At 38.1% G+C, this 20630-nt stretch overlaps 1 non-coding gene across 1 annotated transcript; it reads right to left on the bottom strand.

Annotated features, from left to right (window-relative positions):
* Positions 1 to 1480: 1480 nt before the first annotated feature.
* On the bottom strand, positions 1481 to 1587 carry LOC125161447 (U6 spliceosomal RNA). Its single transcript, XR_007150634.1, has one exon. It is a non-coding gene; the product is annotated as a U6 spliceosomal RNA (small nuclear RNA).
* Between the last annotated feature and the right edge of the window lie 19043 nt (positions 1588 to 20630).

The following is a 20630-nucleotide window of genomic DNA, read 5'->3' as shown; positions in this document are numbered from 1 at the left end:
CCATTTTTTTCTTTTTGAAGGAGTCCTGTTTTCTGGGAGTCCCAGTATCTTTCTGGAGGACCAGTAAGCAAAGGGGCTCCTAGACTTCTATCTTTGCCTTACTATTTACTCTCTCAATATGCACAAGTTGCTTCTAATGACTATTAGTAATCTTGCTCATTGGACAATGGTAATCGTGAAAGAGGGAGGAAATAATTAGTGCTTTTGAGGATATTGGAGTAGTGACACAGAATGTTTGTATTCAGTTTTCCACTCTGATGTCCAGAAAGCCAAATATGAGTTTCATTAAGAATTGTTTTCCTTCACTTACCAGTATTCTTCTCATTTCCATAATAGGTAGAATCAAGACTAATTCAGAGAAGGCTTGCTTGCTTAGAAACTTGACTTCTTCAGGACCAGGAGAAAATGATACTAAGAGCTATAGCCAGAGGCTCTTTCTGGCTGTGTTCCTAGCTGGCACAGCACAGGTTTTGCAATCTTGATGGCAGACCTCGATGGTGTTCTTGTCACTTCACATCTTTAAACCTTTGCATTTTCATATGAAAAATAGGGATAATGACAGAGTATCTCATACGGTTGTAAGAATTAAATAAAATGATGCAGGTAAAGTGTTTAAAGCCTGGCACATACTTAGACTTCAAACATGAGCTTCTGAGGCAGTTTCAGGGACTAACTCCTGCTGCTTCCAATATCCTTCTTGTGGTATCTCTTGTTCTCTCTGTACATCTATGCCTTGCTCTCCTCCCTGATGACTGGCTACTTATCCCTATATGTTTTATTTAAAATTTAGAGGGCGTTAATGTGATTAATTGATTAAGCTAATTACTATCTTTTTACTGCGCGGAATCCCTGAAAATCATCTGCCAGCTAAGGGTACTCACAAAGGAAAAATAATATGAGAATATGCTGTTATTACAAGATACTTTATTTGGGGACCATTAAAAATGCCAATCAGTTATTATTAATGCTTCAATAGTCTCCTCTATTAATTAGTCTCGCATATTCAGGACGGAAATTAGGATTATGATATACTTGTGTTATTTTGTTTTATTTTTCTTTCTTCCTCCCTCCCTTCCTCTCTCTCTCTCTCCCTTTTTTTCTTTCTTTTCTTTCTTCCTTTCTTTCTTTCTTTATCTTTCTTTCTTTCTTTCTTTCTTTCTTTCTTTCTTTCTTTCTCTTTCCTTCTTTCTTTCTTTCTTTCTTTCTTTCTTTCTTTCTTTCTTTCTTTCTTTCCTTTCTTTCTATAAAAATGTGGAATGCTTCGGGGCGCGTGGGTGGTGCAGTCGGTTAAGCGTCCGACTTCAGCCAGGTCACGATTTCGCGGTCCGGGAGTTCGAGCCCCGCGTCAGGCTCTGGGCTGATGCCTCAGAGCCTGGAGCCTGTTTCCGATTCTGTGTCTCCCTCTGTCTCTGCCCCTCCCCCGTTCATGCTCTGTCTCTCTCTGTCCCAAAAATAAATAAACGTTGAAAAAAAAATTAAAAAAAATGTGGAATGCTTCACAAATTCACGTGTCATCCTGGCACAGGGGCCGTGCTAGTCTTCTCTGTATCCTTCCAATTTTAGTATATGTGCTGCCGAAGTGAGCACTATGTAATTATTTTTTTTACTTTAGAGTTTTTTTAAGTTTATTTAAGCAATCTCTCCACTCAGTGTGGGGCTCATATTAGAACCCTGAGATCAAGAGTCACATGCTCTTCTGACTGAGCATGCCAGGTGCCCCTTACTTTAAGTTTTTTTAAACTCCAGTTACCAAACAGCATTATACTAGTTTCAGGTGTACAATATAGTAACAGTCCCATACATCACCTTGTACCCATCACAACAAGTGATCCCCATCACCTATGTAACCCATCCCCCTACCCACCTCCTTTCTGGTAACCATCAGATCATTCTCTATAATTAAGAACCTGTTTCTTGCTTTGACTCTCTCATTTTTTCCCCTTTGCTTGTTTTGTTTCTTAAATTCCACATATGAGTGAAATCATATGGTATTTGTCTTTCTCTATCTTACTTATTTCACTTAGCATTAATTATACTTTCTATATCCATCCATGTCATTGCAAATGGCAAGATTTCATTCTTTTTTATGGCTGAATAATATTCCATTTCACTTGGCTGTCCACTGGCTCTTGTAAATCTTGGCTATTGTAAATAATGCTGCTGTAAACACAGGGGTGCATATATCTCTTTAATTAGTGTTTTTGTATTGTTTGGGTAAATACCCAGTAGTGCTATTGCTGGATCAAAAGGTAGTTTTATTTTTAATTTTTTGAGAAACGTCCATACTGTTTTCTACCGTGGCAAGCACCAGTTTGCATTCCCACCAACAGTGCATAAGGGTCCCTTTTTTCTCTATAACACCCGTTGTTTCTTGTGTTGTTGATTTTAGCCATTCTAACATGTGTGAGGTGATATCCCATTGTAGTTCTGATTTGCATTTCCCTGATGATAACTAATGATGAGCACCTTTTCATGTGTCTATCGGCCATCTGTGTATCTTCTTTCGAGAAATGTCTGTTCATGTCTTCTGCCCATTTTTTAATTGGATTATTTGGTTTTTGGGTGTTGAGTTGTATATGTTCTTTATAAATTTTGGATACTGGTCCTTTATTAGATATGTCATTTTTAAATATCTTTTCCCATTCCATAGTTGCCTTTTAATTTTGTTGATTGTCTCCTTTGCTGTGCAGAAGCTTTTTATTTTGATGTAGTTCCAATAGTTTATTTTACCTTTTGTTTCCCTTGCTACTTGTGCTATTTTAAAGACAGGTTGAGAAAATCTTGTTTCTACTGAGTTGTGTCTGATCTCAGGGACAATTAGAATGCTCTTAGATATTGAGGCTAAGATAAGTCAAACTCAAACTAGGGGCATCAACTTTTTTTGTGAACTGCAACATATACTCTTTAGAACTAGACTAACCATTGAAAGGAAACCTTGTCAGACTTCACTTCCTCATTGTGTGCATTTCTAATTAACTGCAGAATTCTTCCCACTCCAAATGGCCCCAAGCACCCAAAGATAACAGTGATCCAAACTAGCTTTTAATTTTTTAGGAGTCATTTTAGTGAAGTTCTTGTTATGTCATGTGAAACGCTACCCAGCTGTTTGCCAGAGATGTTTAAAGACAGTCCTGTTACTTTTTGGGTGGTTAATACCTGCGGCAAAATCAAGGAAAGAAACATGAAAGTTCTTGTACTACTTGAGATTAATTATCTGTGTGGTGAGGCTTAAGTATCAGTTTATGTATAATTCAGATCTGTTCATCTCTCCATCTAGATGGGTGTTACTTGAACTGAAGGTATGTTACTGTTAATGGAGTTTTGGATACAGATTTCTATGAGTACTATGGATGAACACAATTTTATTTTATTTCTTTACTTATTTTAAACTGTATTTTTGTACCACAAAACAGCCAAGAAATAAATCAGGAGTCACAGAAATTTCACATATGTGACAAAATCAAAAGCATCTTCATATTAAGGTCAGGACAATTTCCATTTCTCTGAAAGCCAAACACCTAAGTCTCAATTTTCTTTTCTTCTTCTTTTTTTAATTTTTTTTAATGTTTACTTATTTCTGAGAGAGAGAGAGAGATCAGGGAAGGGGCTGAGAGAGAGAGGGAGACACAGAATCCGAAGCAGGCTCCAGGCTGTGAGGCGTTCGCACAGAGCCCGACGTAGTACTAGAACTCATGAACTGTGAACATCATGACCTGAACTGAAGTCTGACGCTTAACTGACTGAGCCACTCAGGCACCCTTCAATTTTCTTAATGTACCAGATGTCTTTGTTTAATGTACTTAAGAGAATTATAGGAACAAATGACAGTTTAATTGTCATTAATTGTTCTTATTTTTTACATGAGATACAAATTAATTTTTTGTGGCATTATTAGTTTTAAAGTTGTCATAGCTATATTTTAGCTTTACTATTGAGCCGTTGAATTAACACACAACTGGGTGACTGTGCAATAAAACCAATGGATATTTTCATAAAACAAATACAGATTAAGTACAGTCTCTTCTAGAAAACTGTAAATGTTATCAGGAAGGTTCTAAGTCCCCTAAGAGGAAGTGTTAAGCAAATCAGCACAGAAATGTCTAGTTGTTCTCCTCTCCTTGATAGAAAGAACTAAATCAGAGATGGAAGCTATGTGGGTACATATTGTCTCTATGTCCTCCCATGCTACAGATAATAATTTGTAGACAATATGATATGTAAATGAAAACTAATATGAGTGACAGTGATTCTTTATTTTCCATCCTTTGCTGAAACTTAGTCAATTTAGAGTAAAATGGCTCAAATATTGACTTTGTGAAGAGCAGTGGTCACAGAACTGATGGCAGTTAGGATTATGCTGAATGTTGAGAGATTTTAAGGATTCTTCTGGAGTATCTTGGTTTTACAACAGGATGTGTCATGCCATTAGAATGGATTTTAAACACACGGTTTAAATATTCAGAATCATTTTTAGTCTGGATAGGGGGCATAAGAATGTCTTTGATTTGAATGAGAAATGAGTAAGTCCCATGGCTTAGCATGCCTATTTTAGAGCTGTTCTATGTTTATGTTTATGTTTATTTCAGGTGAACACAATAACTTCCCATTTAAGTAGGTGGAGGGCCAAACATAATCTAGGTGAAATTCCACTGCTCATCTCTGTGGATCCTGATATCACCAAAATATGAGTGCTCAGATGAAGTGGTTCAGGAAAATAACCAGTGCCAAATAGGGCACAGGTCTTGGTTAGGAGGGACAGGACAGTATAATTAAATTTGTTCCTGTGGCCTCCAGAAACCTCAGTCACTTGAAGTCTTTAGTGTTAACTTTTCAATTTTCTCTTTCAAGAAATCAAACCTCAGAAGAACTAATTTAAGGATGCTCCTGTTAGTGCTGATTTCTTTGGTGATATATATATGGTTTTCTGATATAAAAGAGGCTTCCCAGCATGGAATTGGGTGGAAGGGTAAAGGAAGGCAGGGAAATTATTAGGTATATCCTTCTGGTACTTCCTGAGTGTTATAAAAGTCATTTGGATAGAAATAGTGACAGGTGAACCTAGCAGAAAAACCCAAAATAATACACACAAACATAGTACCCAGAATCTATTATTTTTCTAGTATGTGTGAGAAAGATATGAAACAAGAACTCACACAGTCTGCTTCTTAAAAATAAAACAAAAAAGCACAAACTCTACACCCAAAGGAACAAATTAAAAATAAAATACGTGGGAAACTCACAGGAATTAGTACAGATTTTCCTACTTATCTTTTCCACATGTGTCCCAGCTTCCAGGACAATGAAGACTATCTAGTCTGAGAATCCTGCAGCTAAGCTTAAATGCTGGTCTATAACACAAAAGGAAAGTCCCTTTAGGCTGGCTGCACATATATTTTCATTCTCTGAGCAGCGAGAATGCAAAGGAGAGCCAATTGCTTGACACTGCTAGACGTTATCACCTGATAACGTTTTTGAACACCCTCTGTGTGTATGAAGCTCTATTAGGACTTGGGCAAATGTCAGCTTTCTAGAGAATACTGTAGGGTAGAGGATTTACAGAATTTACATTCTAGAAAGTGCACATTGATGAAGTATGTAATATACCTAATTCTCCTCTGCCCAACTCTCCTTGCCCTTCCTCTTGTTTTTCCTTTCTCCAGCATCTCCCTGCATCAGCATATGGCTCTCCCCAGATAATTCCAGTACCCAAGCCAATCCTCACCAATGCAGGACTTAGAGTAGCAGCTATGCAGTGGTAGAGGGAGGCTTTGCAAAAGTAAATCACACTTCCAGACCTAGGATCTGGAGTCCAGACTGGAGCTTTAGTTGTTATAAAGAGAGCTTGTTTATAAAGAGAGCTCTCTGATGTTCCCTGCCCCCAAACACACACATACTCTAGTCATTGAGCCTCCTTCTTGATAATTAGACCCAGCTACTGTTCTTCTAGGCCTGGGGCCTCACCTAAATGCCATCTCAGCTTGCAGTGCTACTGCACAAGGGCACATTTCCTGTTGAAACCTACCTACCTCCCTTCCCTACTCCTGACCACAGAGCACGGGGAACTTCCCTGTCTTTAAATGACCAGGGTGCTTGATCTTTTCCTTTCTGGTGGAATTTATCACATTCTACCTATATCATAACTATACAAATTTTAGAATGTCAGTTTCTTTTTTTTTTTTTAAATTTTTTTTTTTTTCAACGTTTTTTATTTTTGGGACAGAGAGAGACAGAGCATGAACAGGGGAGGGGCAGAGAGAGAGGGAGACACAGAATCGGAAACAGGCTCCAGGCTCTGAGCCATCAGCCCAGAGCCCGACGCGGGGCTCGAACTCACGGTAGAATGTCAGTTTCTTAAGGGAAATACTGTTTCATCTTTGAAATAGCACACAGTGCTATAAAGGAAAGAGCTAAAATTCTCCAAGTCTTCTCTGGGCCTCATCTGTGCCTCACATGAGTAGAGGGGCAAAAAATATTTGCTAAATAAATGATTATTGCATTCCAGAGTTCCTTCAGCCTCTGGCTGTCAAGCCTTGGCAGTGACTATAAAAAAGTAGTTGATCTTACACACGGTTTTTATAAAGAAATAAAGTATTCTATACGCATACTGTGGAAACGAAACTTTGTGTTTTCAAATTCTCTAATGAAGAACCATCTTGGAGGATTTAAGATGACTAGAGGATTGATAGCAAGAAAATGAATGTTCATCCTGATGCTTTATTGGAACTTTTGCAAGAAAACATGAAGACACTATAAAATTCACTGTGGTATTTATTCATTCACTTATCCATTCACAGATTACTTATGAAAAAATAATTATTTATTAGGTGGTATTATACAATGTATTAGTCACTAGTTTAGCACTTCAGGAAATCTGAGGGTTATCAAATGATTTTTAATCCAGTTAGTTTTCCTAGAATGATGCCTCTTGAACTTCAACATGAATACAGATCACTTGGGGGATTCTAGTTAAAATGCAGTTTCTGATCCCACTAGATGAGATGGAGCCCGAGATTCTGCATTTCTGATAAATTCCCAGGTGATGCTGATACTGTTGGTCCATGGATCACATTACTAAGAGGTAAGACTTTAGAAGACCTTGTTCTGCTCTGAATGACTTTCCTTACAAGTCTAAGAGAAAGACCTGTGCATGAGTTAGGTTTTTCCTTCCCAGTAAAATGCTGGGAAAAGGTACCTCAATTCTTTGAGCATCTATAAAATGGGATAATAGTATCAACTCCACCTATCTTAAGTGAGGTGTTAAGATAATTTGAAATGCATGTGAGTGTACTCTATAAATAACAGCATCATGATTAATATGGATAATGATCATTACTAATTTCACACTTGAGTTGAAATGTGAAGTGCTGAGTAATGGAAACTTCAAATGGGAAAAAGAAAATGATTTTATATCTCACTTGACTGAACAGAAAGTTGGGTGGCTTCTGACATGGGGTGGTGCTGAGGTGACAGAGGTGTTAAAGATGGTTCTTAGAAGGTTTTGTTGTGTGCTGAAACTGGATCACTTTCTTACACCATGCACAAAAATAAACTCAAAATGAATTAAAGACCAAAATGTAATACCTGAAACCATAAAACTCTTAAAAGAAAACATAAAGAGCAATCTCTTGGACATCAGCCTTAGCAACATTTTTCTGATATGTCTTCTCAGGCAAGGGAAACAAAAGCAAATATAAACTATTAGAACTAAATCAAAATAAAAAGCTTTAGGGGTGCCTGGGGTGGTTCAGTTGTTTAAGCTCCCGACTTCAGCTTAGGTCATGATCTCGTGATTAATGGGTTTGGGCCCTGCATCAGGCTCTGTGGTGACAGCTCAGAGCCTGAAGCCTGCTTCACATTCTGTGTCTCTCTCTGCCACTCCCCCACTTATGCTCTCTCACTCTTTCTCAAATAAATAAGTAAACATTAAAAAAAAATAAAAAGTTTTTGTGCAGAGAAGGAAACCATTGACAAAACAAAGAGGCAACCTATTGAATGGGAAAAAGATATGTGCAAATCATATATCCAATTAGGTGTTAATATCCAAAATATACAACTCAATGATAAAAAAAAAAACCCTAATAATCCAATTAAAAATGGGCAGAGGACCTGAATAGACATTAAAGAATACATACAGATGGCTAATAGACACATGAAAAGAGGCTCAACATCACTCATCATCAGGGAAATGCAAATTAAAACCATACTGACATAATTACCTCTTACAGGCAGAATGGCTAGTATCAAAAAGACAAGAAATAACAAGCATTGGTGAGGATGTGGAGAAAAAGACAAGAAATAACAAGTGTTGGTGAGGTGGTGCACTGTTGGTGGGAATGTAAATTGGTATAGCCACTGTGGAGAACAGTATGGAGATTCCTCAAAAAATTAAAAATAGAAATACCATGTAATCCCACAGTCCCATCATTGGGTATTTATCCAAAGGAAAAAACACTAATTTGAAATGATATATGCATCCGTACGTTTACTGCAGGTTTATTTATAATAGCCAAGACATAGAAGGTGTCCATCAATAGATGAATGAATAAAGAAGATGAAATAAGTATGTATACACACATACACACTTGAATACTACTTATCATTAAAAAGAATGAAATCTTGCCATTCACGACAACATGGATGGATGATATCTAGTGGGTATCATGCTAATGAAATGAGTAAGAGAAATACAAATATCCTAAGATTTCACATATATATGGAATATTAAAAACAAAACAAATGAACAAAAAACCAAAAACAGTAAATAGACTCATAACTATGGAGAACAAACTAGTGGTTGCCAGAGGGAAGGGAGAGGATGGCCATCATAAGTGAAGGGTATTAAGAGGTAGAAACCTCTAGTTTTAAAATAAATTATAAAGATGAAAAGTACAGCATAGGGAATATAGTCAATAATATTGTAATAACTTTGCATGATGACAGACATACTACACTTATGGTGAGCATTGCACAATGCATAGAATTGTTGAATCACTATTATAACATTTATGTCAACTACAATTTAAAAAATGACTTTAGATGTTAACTAGACTCACTGGGATGATCATTTTGGAATATGTACATATACCAAATGTTGTACACCTGAAACTAATGTAATGTTGTATATTGATTATACCTCAAATTTTTTTTTTAATTTTTAACGTTTATTTATTATTGAGAGACAGAGAGACACACAGCATGAGCAGGGGAGGGGCAGAAAGAGGAGGAGACCTAGAATCTGAAGCAGGCTCCGGGCTCCGAGCTGTCAGCACAGAGTCTGACGTGGGGCTCGAACTCACAAACTGTGAGATCATGACCTGAGCTGAAGTCAGACACTTAACTGACTGAGCCACTCAGATGCCCCTATACCGCAATTTTTAAAAAGACTGTTATTTCTTGTACTGACCACCAAAACAAAACAATAAAAAAGAAAACTGTGCTGTATGTTGAATGGGGGTGATTTCTCCTTTGCCATCAGTAATTGAGATGTCAATAAAGTAAGGAATTTCATACAAAGGCTTTGGTGTTGAATGCTGAGTTTATATTTTTATCTCAATTGACTTGCAAATCAACCCTAGGCATTGATATTACTTACTCCCATTGTAAAGGTAAGAACCTATGAACTCCATGAAGGCAAGGACTGTATTATTTAGGTCACTGGTATATCCTCAGCAGTAGCACAATGCTGAAAAACAGTAGGCATCCTAAACCATTTATTTAATGAATGAATCAGACTTAGAGAGATGAAGTACTTTGCTTAAGGTCACACCCAGTTAAGTGGTAGAACAAGGCATTATCCCAGATCCATTTGGCTTCTAAACCAAATAAATGACTTGATCCCAGGAGTTTCTCATTCAGCAGGTCTAGGCTGAGCTCAGTTGTCTGTATTTTTATTAAGCATCCCATTGGATCCTTTTGACTCATTCAATTTTTGAACATGCATTTATGCAGCATGTAACATACATCACTCATATTCTAGGTGCTGGGCCTCCATCAGCAAACAAAACAGACCAGAATCCCTGCCCTCACAGAGCTTACACACTAATGGGACATCAGACCAGTTTGAGAAACTCTGTGTTGTACCATGATGATAATGGGTTCTGTTACTCAGTTAAAATTGGCATCCAAGGGAGATTCATCCTTTCACCCACATTTGTTATGGGAGCTAAGAGGATCCTGGGCAGATGAAAGCAAATATTAAAGGTCCTGTTTTGATAAGGAGTTAGGACTTTTTTGTGTGGGGAATCTTTTATTTTGTGGGCTTGTTTGGCACTCCCTCATCCTCTTTGGGACATCTGAAAATGTCCTATCCCCTTTCCTGTTGAGGACCACTGGAGGGACTGAAGAAGGAACATACTGCTGGAGGGGAAAAGCTCCAGCTGAGGCTCTGATATCATTAGAAGGCCTTTTAGAGGACTTTTTGATTCCCCCCTTTGGAGGATCAAGCTCTATTTAATTACATGGAGGTACTTTATCAAGAGAACATTGTATTTTAATGATCTGTAAAACTCCCATGGATCACCATTTTAGATTTTTGAACTATTGCATTGAAGGTTCTTGATTGCTATCATTGATCATGCATTGCCTCCCCACACTTTTCAAGCAAGTGAAGGAAGGGGGCAAATTACTCCCTTCCAAGTGTCTACTACCTCAAAAACCTGTAGTTACTTATTCACTTAAATGAGTAACCTGCATAATTGTCATATTTTTAGTCCTTAAAAATCTCTTTTTGCAATGGAAATCTTCATGCAATCAGTGTAATCAATTGCAAAATTAATAAACTGGGGCGATCTTCAACACAGCTTCTTCTGTTTTGAGAAATGAGAGGAAAACTACCTCCATGTGTGGTTTAGACCTGAAAGACTTTTAGTAACAAATTCTAAATTGTATGGCCTTACTTTGAAGTTGCTGATGACGCTCATTTTTCTGTCATTTTCTTAAATGTTTTCTGTGCCAAATTCAGCATTTAACATGGACGGAAGGCAGCAACTCAGGGAACCTCTTTGGGGGTGGGGGTTGGGGGCTCCTGAAAAGAACTTTGCACAAAATTTCTCTATTCTCTATTTTAGGAAAATAGGAAAGCTAGTTGCTTGTTCACAGAAACATGGACTGTTCATCTCAAGATTTTCATCTTATTAGATAAGAGGTATGCGTTATTTATTATAATATCAAGAACAAAAATGTCAATTCAGGTGCTCTACAACAACACAGAAAGTTCAGATGGTTAAAGACGGTGATTTCCTATTTGCAATTTTAGAAGGTGTTTAGTGGGATTTGTGCTGGGTGGGCAGCAACTCATATTGCTCTAAGAAATGCATTTAGTTGCTGAAAAATGTCTGTTCAAATAGTTGCAATGTAATTACTGCCAAAATGTCTGTATTTAGTAGGCAATGTCCAACTCACACTATTGGCAATGTCACAAAAGAGGCAAGGGAGATGTTTTTAGTCCTTCCTGGGAATTGTTTTGTGAATATTTAATTTCCTTTTTTATTGCATGATATAAAACAAGCCAAGTGTCCCTTATTGAATGCTCCTTAGTCTCATTCCTCTGAATTTTGCTAGATCTCATGTGCTATTGGCATGCCTACCCCTGAACAGGTCTCACTTGCTTGAAACCATCCTAGGGAAGTAAAGCCCAATAATCACTGATAGTCCACATGGAGTCGGAAATCAAAATCTGCACTAAATTTTGGACATCTATATCTATAATATACATAAACCTGTTCAAATTATAGAACATATGTTTAAAGGTCTTTTTTATCCAAGTCACCAATGAAGATGGTGTCCAAATAGAGATCACTTTAGTGTTGCTTTTTTCAAAAAAAGTTTTGTTTACTTTTAGCCACTCTTTGAGAATAATAAACCCAAACAGGTAGGGATACACTTTCTGTTCTTAATGAGCCCCATTTTTTTTGCACTGGACAGAACTGCCTCCAGTTTAATTCTGTTAAGTAAAAATAGGGTGGTGGTGTGTGGTGCATAAAGGCAAACTCAGGAGTAGTTTGCTATGGATAACCCAAGTCAAAACTGGTTACATCTAGAAGAGAGCTGATTTTCATTTTGCTAGGTTTGGGAAAGAAAGAGAAAAAAATGTAGTAATCCAAGCCTCCAGCTCTTTGCTAATATCGATACTGTATAAGTGTTCATTACCTAAGTAGAAATTGGCAACAAATACCTATGTGGTTATAACATATACTATATAGTTGAAATCTAATTTTGAATTATTTTTCTATCTAATGCTAAATACGAAACATAGCAAATTAAGAGACAACACCTTTTAAAATACAGCCTTGTGTATTTTTTAAAAGTCTGTTCATATTATTTGAAATGCAAGAGTAAAAGTATGTTTTTTTACTTTATAGTTTGTTTCTTTATATCTTTCATATCTTTGAAGGCATATTTATTTTTTCATGAATAGCGAAGACCCAGGACATAGTGAAATAAAAGTGCTATGTTAAGACATATATCCTAATTAACAACTAGCTGCTATAAAAATAAATTTCCCAGGGGCGCCTGGGTGGCGCAGTCAGTTAAGCGTCCGACTTCAGCCAGGTCACGATCTCGCAGTCCGTGAGTTCGAGCCCCGCGTCGGGCTCTGGGCTGATGGCTCAGAGCCTGGAGCCTGTTTCTGATTCTGTGTCTCCCTCTCTCTCTGCCCCTCCCCCGTTCATGCTCTGTCTCTCTCTGTCCCCAAAATAAATAAATGTTGGAAAAAAAAAATTTTTTAAAAATAAAAATAAATTTCCCATATGACTCAGGGAAGTTGTTAATAATTCTACTTTGTTTATATTATGCTTTGAAAGCAAAATAGCTTAATGAAATCAGATATTAAGCTAGCGGTATATCTTGGAGTCCAATGTTTTCAAGAACTGCCAAAACCTTAGGCAGATTAGATGTGGGTAGTTTTTACTGATAGTGTTTTCAAAAGAGGAAATGAATAAGGCCCTGCTTAGTAGGTAAGTTATGCATTCATTACCTAAGAAAGAGAATTAAGTACACACAAATTACCAAGGTGCTTTGAAAGGGCACAAACAACACAAATGGGGAAAAACATTAAATAATGATGGGGGTATTTTTAGATAAGAACTATGAATAATCATATTAATAATTAAAATCTATAGAAATCCCATAATAACAGGTGACCAAGTATCCAAAAAAGCATGTGGTCACATTCTAAAGCAAGTGAGCAGTGTTTGGAATTCCCATTTTCTACAACATATAATTTCTTCAACATAAAATGAAGTGAGCCATACTCGGTTTTTAATTTTCATGTTTCAGAAAAACATTAAACTTCTTAACCTTGGAGTTACCTACTTGGCTTTTAAAATAAAGGTGATATTCAAGTAGATAACATTCACTGTCATCCACCCTTTTAAGGACATGACTGATTGTTAATGTGCCAGAGCAATTTCTCATTGTCTTCATGAAAGATGAAAAAGTAAAATTTATTGACTGTGATCTTAGTTGCCACAAACCTGGATGTCTCTAACATATAACAATTAATAAGTACAATCACCCCAGCATAGGAGGATATATAAACAGTAGATTCTTTGTAGGTTTGGTTTTTGCTTTTTCAAGTTGGACTTGGTATTATCTTCTCTCTCTCCCTTGGCTGTGAAAGGGACAAAAAAAAAAAAAAAAAAAAAAAGGCAATCCCGAACACCTACTTTGCCAAATTAGTGAGAAGGTCAGATCTGTGAAATGTAGAAATTATCTGTTTTGCACCAGTAGAACGTATCAGCTGTATGCACAGAGCTGCCAGGTTAAGCATATGAACTTTTTCTAAGGGAAAGGTACAGCATGTGTCAGTACATTCAGCTTTATGTAAAAATAGATACGTTTTAAAATAAATAAGACAGGGGCAAGAAGAAAAACATTTTACAAAGCTTATTGCTAACTAGTGAGGAGATAACTGAGATAGGATTTTGTTCTTGCATCTAGAAAGTGACAGAATTTCAGGGGTAGAGAGAATGTATATAGTATAATTTATTTATTTTTTTTCAATATATGAAATTTATTGTAAAAATGGTTTCCATACAACACCCAGTGCTCATCCCAAAAGGTGCCCTCCTCAATACCCATCACTGTATATAGTATAATTTAAATCAGATCAGAAAGGCATTGCCTACTATGAAGATGATGCTGTTAGATGAATATAAGCTGGAAAAATCTAGTCCTTAACAGGTGTGTGTAGGTTATGAAGCCATATTATTTCTAAGTTTTTCTTTTTTTAAAATATTAAATTTATTATCAAATTGGTTTCCATACAACACCCAGTGCTCACCCCAACAGATGCCCTCCTCAATACCCATCACCCACACTCCCCTCCCTCCCACCCCCCATCAACCCTTAGTTTGGTCTCAGTTTTTAAGAATCTCTTATGTTTTGATCCCTCCCTCTCTAACCTCTTTTTTTGTTCCCCTCCCCCATGGTCTTCTGTTAAGTTTCTCAGGATCCACATAAGAGTGAAACCATATGGTATCTGTCTTTCTCTGTATGACTTATTTCACTTAGAATAACACTCTCCAGTTACATCCACATTGCTACAAAGGGCCATATATCGTTCTTTCTCATTGCCACGTAGTACTCCATTGTGTATATAAACCACAATTTCTTTATCCATTCATCAGTTGACGGACATTTCGGCTCTTTCCATAATTTGGCTATTGTTGAGAGTGCTGCTATAAACATTGGGGTACAAGTGCCCCTATGCATCAGTACTCCTGTGTCCCTTGGGTAAATTCCTAGCAGTGCTATTGCTGAGTCATAGGGTAGGTCTATTTTTAATTTTTTGAGGAACCTCCACACTGTTTTCCAGAGTGGCTGCAACAATTTGCATTCCCACCAACAGTGCAAGAGGGTTCCCGTTTCTCCACATCCTCGCCAGCAAATATAGTGTCCTGATTTGTCCATTTTAGCCACTCTGACTGGCGTTGAGGTGGTATCTGAGTGTAGTTTTGATTTGTATTTCCCTGATGAGGAGCGATGTTGAGCATCTTTTCATGTGCCTGTTGGCCATCCGGATGTCTTCTTTAGAGAAGTCTCTATTCATGTTTTCTGCCCATTTCTTCACTGGATTATTGGTTTTTTGGCTGTGAGTTTGGTGAGCTCTTTATAGGTTTTGGATACTAGCCCTTTGTCCAATATGTCATTTGCAAATATCTTTTCCCATTCCGTTGGTTGCCTTTTAGTTTTGTTGATTGTTTCCTTTGCTGTGCAGAAGCTTTTTATCTTCATAAGGTCCCAATCGTTCATTTTTGCTTTTAGTTCCCTTGCCTTTGGGGATGTGTCAAGTAAGAGATTGCTACGGCTGAGGTCAGAGAGGTCTTTTCCTGCTTTCTCCTCTAGGGTTTTGATGGTTTCCTGTCTCACATTCAGGTCCTTTATCCATTTTGAGTTTATTTTTGTGAATGGTGTGAGAAAGTGGTGAGTTTCATCCTTCTGCATGTTGCTGTCCAGTTCTCCCAGCACCATTTGTTAAAGAGACTGTCTTTTTTCCATTGGATATTCTTTCCTGGTTTGTCAAAGATTAGTTGGCCATACGTTTGTGGGTCAGGTTCTGGGGTTTCTATTCTATTCCATTGGTCTATGTGTCTGTTTTTGTGCCAATACCATGCTGTCTTGAGGATTACAGCTTTGTAGTAGAGGCTAAAGTCTGGGATTGTGACGCCTCCTGTTTTGGTCTTCTTCTTCAAAATTACTTTGGCTATTTGGGCCTTTTGTGGTTCCATACAAATTTTAGGATTGCTTGTTCTAGCTCAAGAAGAATGCAGGTGCAATTTTGATTGGGATTGCATTGAATGTGTAGATAGCTTTGGGTAGTATTGACATTTTAACAATATTTATTCTTCCAATCCATGAGCACAGAATGTTTTTCCATTTTTTGTATCTTCTTCAATTTCCTTCATAAGCTTTCTATACTTTGCAGCATACAGATCTTTCACATCTTTGGTTAGATTTATTCCTAGGTATTTTATGCTTCTTGGTGCAATTGTGAATGGGATCAGTTTCTTTATTTGTCTTTCTGTTGCTTTATTATTAGTGTATAAGAATGCAACTGATTTCCGTACATTGATTTTGTATCCTACAACTATGCTGAAGTCATGTATCAGTTCTAGCAGACTTTTGGTGGAGTCTATCGGGTTTTCCATGTATAATATCATGTCATCTGCAAAAAGCGAAAGCTTGACTTCATCTTTGCCAATTTTGATGCCTTTGATTTCCTTTTGTTGTCTGATTGCTGATGCTAGCATTTCCAACACTATGTTAAACAACAACGGTGAGAGTGGACATCCCTGTCGTGTTCCTGATTTCAGGGAGAAAGCTCTCAGTTTTTCCCCATTGAGGATGATATTAGCTGTGGGCTTTTTGTAAATGGCTTTTATGATGTTTAAGTATGTTTCTTCTATCCTGACTTTCTCGAGGGTTTTTATTAAGAAAGGATGCTGAATTTTGTCAAATGCTTTTTCTGCATCGATTGACAGGATCATATGGTTCTTTTCTTTTATTAATGTGATGTATCACATTGATTGATTTGTGAATGTTAAACCAGCCCTGAAGTCCAGGAATGAATCCCACTTGATCATGGTGTATAATTCTTTTTATATGCTGTTGAATTCGATTTGCTAGTATCTTATTGAGAATTTTTGCATCCATATTCATCAGGGATATTGGCCTGTAGTTCTCTTTTTTTGCTGGGTCTCTGTCTGGTTTAGGAATCAAAATAATGCTGGCTTCATAGAATAAGTATGGAAGTTTTCCTTCCCTTTCTATTATTTGGAACACTTGAGAAGGATCGGTATTATTTCTGCTTTAAATGTGGTAGAATTCCCCTGGGAAGCCATCTGGTCCTGGGCTCTTATTTGTTGGGAGATTTTTGATAACTGATTCAATTTCTTTGCTGGTTATGGGTCTGTTCAAGTTTTCTCTTTCTTCCTGTTTGAGTTTTGGAAGTGTGTGGGTGCTTAGGAATTTGTCCATTTCTTCCAGGCTGTTCAGTTTGTTGGCATGTAATTTTTCATAGTATTCCCTGATAATTGCTTGTATCTCTGAGGGATTGGCTGTAATAATTCCATTTTCGTTCATGATTTTATCTATTTGGGTCATCTCCCTTTTCTTTTTGAGAAGCCTGGCTAGAGGTTTATCAATTTTATTTTTTCAAAAAACCAACTCTTGGTTTCATTAATCTGCTCTACAGTTTTTTTTAGATTCTATATTGTTTATTTGTGCTCTGATCTTTATTATTTCTCTTCTTCTGCTGGGTGTGGGGTGTCTTTGCTGTTCTGCTTCTATTTCCTTTAGGTGTGCTATTAGATTTTGTATTTGGGATTTTTCATGTTTCTTTTTTTTTTCTGCAGATTTTTCCTGTTTCTTGAGATAGGCCTGGATTGCAATGTATTTTCCTCTCAGGACTGCCTTCGCTGTCTCCCAAAGCGTTTGGATTGTTGTATTTTCATTTTCATTTTCATTTTTTTCCATATATTTTAAATTTCTTCTCTAATTGCCTAGTTGACCCATTCATTCTTTAGTAGGGTGTTCTTTCACCTCTATGCTTTTGGAGGTTTTCCAGACTTTTTCCTGTGGTTGATTTCAAGCTTCATAGCATTGTGGTCTGAAAGTATGCATGGTATGATTTCAATTCTTGTATACTTATGAAGGGCTGTTTTGTGACCTGATATGTGATCTATCTTGGAGAATGTTCCATGTGCACTCGAGAAGAAAGTATATTCTGTAGCTTTGGGATGCAGAGTTCTAAATATATCTGTCAAATCCATCTGATCCAATGTCTCATTCAGGGCCCTTGTTTTTTTATTGATTCTCTGTCTAGATGATCTATGCATTTTTGAAAGTGGAGTGTTAAAGTCCCCTGCAATCACCACATTATTATCAATAAGGTTGCTTATGTTTGTGATTAATTGCTTTACATATTTGGGGGCTCCCGTATTCAGCACATAGACATTTATAATTGTTAGCTCTCCTGATGGATAGACCCTGTGATTATTATAGAATGCCCTTCTTCATCTCATTACAGCCTTTAATTTAAAGTCTAGTTTGTCTGATATAAGTATGGCTACTCCAGCTTTCTTTTGACTTCCAGTAGAATTATAGATAGTTCTCCATCCCCTCACTTCCAATCTGAAGGTGTCCTCAGGTCTAAAATGAGTCTCTTGTAGATAGCAAATAGATGGGTCTTTTTTTTAATCCATTCTGAAACCCTATGTCTTTTGGTTGGAGCATTTAGTCCATTCATATTCAGTGTTATTATAGAAAGATATGGGTTTAGAGTCATTGTGATGTCTGTAGGTTTCATGCTTGTATTGATATCTCTGGTACTCTGTGGTCCTTGCAACATTTCACTCACAGAATCCCCCTTAGGATCTCTTGTAGGGCTGGTTTAGTGGTGATGAATTCCTTCAGTTTTTGTTTATTTGGGAAGACCTTTATCTCTCCTTCTATTCTGAATGACAGACTTGCTGGACAAAGGATTCTCGGCTGCATATTTTTTCTGTTCATCACATTGAAGATTTCCTGCCATTTCTTTCTGGCCTGCCAAGTTTCAGTAGATAGGTATGCCACTAGTCTTATGGGTCTCCCTTTATATGTTAGAGTGTGTTTATCCTTAGCTGATTTCAGAATTTTTTCTTTATCCTTGTATTTTGCCAGTTTCACTATGATATGTCGTGCAGAAGATCGATTCAAGTTGTGTCTGAAGGGAGTTATCTGTGCCTCTTGGATTTCAATGCCTTCTTCCTTCCCCAGATCAGGGAAGTTCTCAGCTATGATTTGTTCAAGTACACCTTCAGCCCCTTTCTCTCTCTCTTCCTCTTCTGGAATTCCTATTATATGGATATTGTTCCATTTCATTGCATCACTTAGTTCTCTAATCCTCCCCTCATACTCCTGGATTTTTTATCTCTCTTTTTCTCAGCTTCCTCTTTTTCCATGATTTTATCTTCTAATTCACCTATTCTCTCCTCTGCCTCTTCAATCCGAGCTGTGGTCACCTCCATTTTATTTTGCACCTCATTTATAGCATTTTTTAGCTCCTCGTGACTATTTCTTTGTCCCTTGATATCTGTAGCAATAGATTCTCTGCTGTCCTCTATACTTTTTTCAAGCCCAGCGATTGATTTTATACTATTATTCTAAATTCTTGTTTTGTTATATTGCTTAAATCGTTTTTGATCAATTCGTTAGCTGTGCCTACTTCCTGGAGTTTCTTTTGAGGAGAATTCTTCTGTGTCGTCATTTTGGGTAGTCTCTGTGGTGGCTCCAAACTGCAGGGCACTTCCCCTGTGCTGTCCAGAGTAATTTGCATTGGTGGGTAGGGCTGCAGTCAGACCTGATGTCTGTCCCCAGCCCACCGTGGGGGCCATAGTCAGACTGGTGTGTACCTTATTTTCCCCTCTCCCAGGGGCAGGACTCACCGTGGAGTGGTGTGGCCCCTGTCTGGGCTACTTGCACACTGTCAGGCTTGTGGTGCTGCTTTGATGGGATCTGGCATATTAGTCAGGGTGGATCCACAAGGTGCACAGGGGCGGGAGGGGCAGGGTTAACTCGCTTTACCATTTGGGGTCCCCTGTGTGAGGGGGCTTGCAGCACCGGGAGGGAGGCAGGCAGGCAGACCCGTCAGAGGGATGGATCCACAGAAGCACAGCGTTGGGTGTTTGCCCAGTGCAAGCAAGTTCGGTGACAGGAACTGGTTCCCTTTAGGATTTTGGCTGGGGGATGGGACAGGGAGATGGCACTGGCCAGCGTCTTTGTTCTCCCTCGAGCTGAGCTCTGTCTTCCAGGGCTCAACACCTTCCCTCCCGGTGTTCTCTTGCCCTCCCACTCTCCGAGCAGATTTGTTGATTTTTAATATCCAGATGTTAAGTCCCGCTGGCTGTCAGAACTCATGCCAGACGGCCCCTCCGCTTTTGCAAGTCAGACTCAGGAGCTCTGCCTTGCCGGGTGAGCTGCCCCTCCACCGTCCCGGCTCCCTCCCACCAGTCCATATAGTGCGCACAGCCTCTCCACCCTTCCTACCCTCTTCCATGGGCCTCCTGTCTATGCTGGGCTCCAGAGAGTCCATTCTGCTAGTCTTCTGTTGGTTTTCTGGGTTATTTAAGTACCTGTGGGTGGAATCTAAGTGATCAGCAGGACACGGTGAGCCCAGCGTCCTCCTATGCTTCCATCTTCTTCCAGAATCCCTTCTAAGTTTTTCTATGAAACTAATTCAGGTTAAAGGAGCAACAGGAAGTAAGTATTATGGTGGCCAGTCTCTCATCTCTTCAATTACTATCTTGCTAGTGATTATAAAAATCTCAGAGAAATAAATTCATAGGCTGTTTCTTCTAAGCTATAAAGAATAGTGTCTCTTATGGTTGCTATTGTTGCATAACAAATCACCCAGTAGTCAATGGCTTAACACAACAGCAATCATATTATTATCTCAAAGTTTCTCTGTGTGGCAAATTTGGAATGGGCTCAGTTAGGGTCTGGATCTGGCTTGGGATCTTTTACATGGTTATGGACAATTAGTAGTTAAAATAGTGATCTGGAGCAACTCAGGGATGGCCAGGCATCTCTCCTATCTCTCCCTCTATTTCTCTATTTTTCTATCCATCATATTCATACAAGTGTCAGGACTC

The sequence above is a fragment of the Prionailurus viverrinus genome, chromosome A2, assembly GCF_022837055.1.
Source record: "Prionailurus viverrinus isolate Anna chromosome A2, UM_Priviv_1.0, whole genome shotgun sequence".
Classification (NCBI taxonomy): domain Eukaryota; kingdom Metazoa; phylum Chordata; class Mammalia; order Carnivora; family Felidae; genus Prionailurus; species Prionailurus viverrinus.
This window is presented reverse-complemented; position numbering and strand designations above follow the sequence as displayed.